The sequence below is a fragment of the Panthera pardus genome, unplaced genomic scaffold (genome assembly GCF_024362965.1).
Source record: "Panthera pardus isolate Hobbes unplaced genomic scaffold, ASM2436296v1 HiC_scaffold_17, whole genome shotgun sequence".
NCBI lineage: Eukaryota > Metazoa > Chordata > Mammalia > Carnivora > Felidae > Panthera > Panthera pardus.
In genome coordinates, this window is record NW_026526732.1 from 80,015,534 (window position 1) to 80,018,630 (window position 3,097).

The following is a 3,097-nucleotide window of genomic DNA, read 5'->3' on the forward strand; positions in this document are numbered from 1 at the left end:
TTTTTATTAAGTTTATTTATTTATCTTGAGAGAGAGAGCATGTGAGCAGGGGAGGGGGCGGGGCAAAGACAGAGTGTGTGAGCAGGGGAGGGTGGGGGGGGGGGGAGGGAGAGACAGAGAGAGAGAGAGAGAGAGAGAGAGATTCCCAAGCAGACTCTGTGCTAACATTACAGAGCCCAATACAGTTCTCACACATGAACTGTGAGATCATGACCTGAACTTAAATCAAGAGTCAGATGCTTAACTGACAGCCACCCAGGCGCCCCTCTACCAAACCTTTAAATAGGAGTTAATGTCTATTCTTCTCAAGCTATTCTAAAACATCAAGGAAAAAGGAAAACTTTTAAATTCACTACAAGGTCAGCATTACTTTGATACCAAAACCAGAAAAAGGCACTACCAAAAAAGAAAACTACAGGCCAGTATCCCTGAGGAATATAGATGCAAAGACACTCTATAAAATATTAGCAAACCAAATTCAACAATACATTAAAATAATCATTCAACACAATCAAGTGGGATTTATTCCGGTATACAAGGGTGGTTCAATATTTGCAATCAACCAAGGCAATAAATCACATTAACAAGAGGAAGGATAAAAACCATAAGATCACCCCAACAGATGCTGAAAAGGCATTTGACAAAATTCAACATCTGTTCATGATACAAATTCTCAACAAAATGGTTTAGAGGGAACATAACTCAACAAAATAAAGGTCACATATGAAAAACCCACACCTAATATTCTCAGTGGTGAAAAACAGAAAACTTTTCCTTTAAGATCAGAAAAAAAAGACAAAGATGTCCACTCTCATCACTTTTAGTCAACATAGTATTGAAGTCCTACCCACAGCAATCAGGGAGGAAAAAGAAATAAAAGGCATTTGAATTGGTAAGGAAGAAGGAAAATTGTCACTATTTGCTGATGACATATTATATTTAGAAAACCCTAAAGACTCAACCAAAAAACTATTATAAGTGATAAATGAATTCAGTAAAGTTACAGAGTAAAAAATTAATATACACCAATATTTGCATTTCTATCACCAATACTGAAGTAGTAGAGAGATAAATTAAGAAAATAATCCCATTTATAATTACACTGAAAAGAATAAAATACCTAGGAATAAATTTAACCAAAGAGATGAAAGACCTATACTCTGAAAATTATAAGACCCTGATAAAAGAAACTGAAAATGACACAAATGGAAAGATATTCTGTGCTTACAGATTGGAAATATTAATACCGTTAAAATGTCCATACTACCCAAAGCAATCTACAGATTCAATGCATTCCCTACCAAAATACCAACATTTTTCACAGAACTAGAATAGTCCTAAGGGTTATATGGAACCACAAAGGACCCCAAACAGCCAGAGCAAACTTGAAAAAGAACAAAGCTGGAGGTATCACAGTCCCAGATTTCAAACTATACTACAAAGCTATAGTAATCAAAACAGTACGATACTGGCACAAAATAGACACATAGATCAACAGAATAGACTAGAGAGTCCAGAAACAAATCCATGTTTACATGATCAATTAATCTCTAACAGAGGAGTCAAGAATATACAATGGGGAAAAGACAGTCTCTTCAATAAATAATGCTGGGAAAACTGGACAGCTACATACAAAAGAATGAAACTGGACCACTTTATTACACCATACACAAAAGTAAATTAAAAATGCATTAAAGACCTAAATGTGAGACCTGAAACCATAAAACTCCTAAAATATAGTCAGTAGTCTCTTGAACAAGACTTAGCAGCATATTGATGGATATATCTCTTTAGACAAGGGAAACAAAAGTAAAAATAAACTATTGGGACTACACTAAAATACAAAACTTTTGCACCGCAAAGGAAACCATTACAAAAGGCAACCTAGTGAGTGGGAGAAGATATTTGCAAATGGTATATACAATTAGGGGTTAATATTCAAAATATATAAAGAATTATACAACTCAACACTAATCATAATCATCATCGTCTGACTAAAAATGGACAGTGGACCTGAACAGATCTTTTGTTCAAAGACTACATACTGATGGCCAACAGACACATGAGAAGATGCTCAACATCACTTATCCATCAGGAAAATGCAAGTCAAAACCACAATAAGATATCACCTGATACCAGTTAGAATGGCTGGATTCAAAAAGACAAAAAAATTCAAAAAGACAACCTCAAATGTTGGTGAGGAAGTGGAGAAAAGTGAACATTTGTGCACTGTTGGTGGGAATGCAAACTAGTGCAGCCACGGTGGAAAATGTATAGAGATTCCTCAAAAAATTAAATATGGAAACACCACATGATCTAATAATTCCACTACTGGCTATTTCCCCAAGGAACCCAAAAACACTAAATCAAAAAGGCATGCTCCCCTATGTTTATTGTAGCACTATTTACAATAGCCAAAATATGGAAACCCAAGTGTCCATGGGATAAATGGAGAAAGAGGATGTGTGTGCAATGGATGTATACAATGGAATATTACTCAGCCATAAGAAAGAATGATCCTACCAATTTGATAAGGATGGACTTAGATGGTATAATGCTGAGAGATAAGTAAGACAGAAAGACAAATATATGATTTCACTTATATGAAGAAGGACAAAACAAATGAAGACACAAACCAAAAATAGACTTCTAAATATAGAGAACTGGTGGTTGCCAGAGGGGAGGTGGATGGAGGGATGGGCAAAATAAATAAAGGGAACTATGAAGTACAAACTTGCAGTTATAAAATAAATAAGTCACGTAGATGAACAGTACAGCATGTGGAACATAGGCAGTAACATTGTAATAACATTGTATGGTGACAGACGGTAATTACACTTAAAGCGAACGCTAAGGGGGAAGAAAAGAGTAATTCATTCTGGTGCTGGAATTAGGACTTCCCAGTAGGCTGGGTTCTAACTAAGAGGGCATTTTGAATTCAGAACCTAATCCTGATACAAAATGTTTCTCCACTGAATATCTTTTAGTTGTATTCTCCCAAGAAACTTGGATTAACAAGTATTTATTAACAGTGTTCCCCCACCCCCACCCCAGTAATAGCCTTGTCTATTCTTTGGAGAACTGTGCCACCTTGACT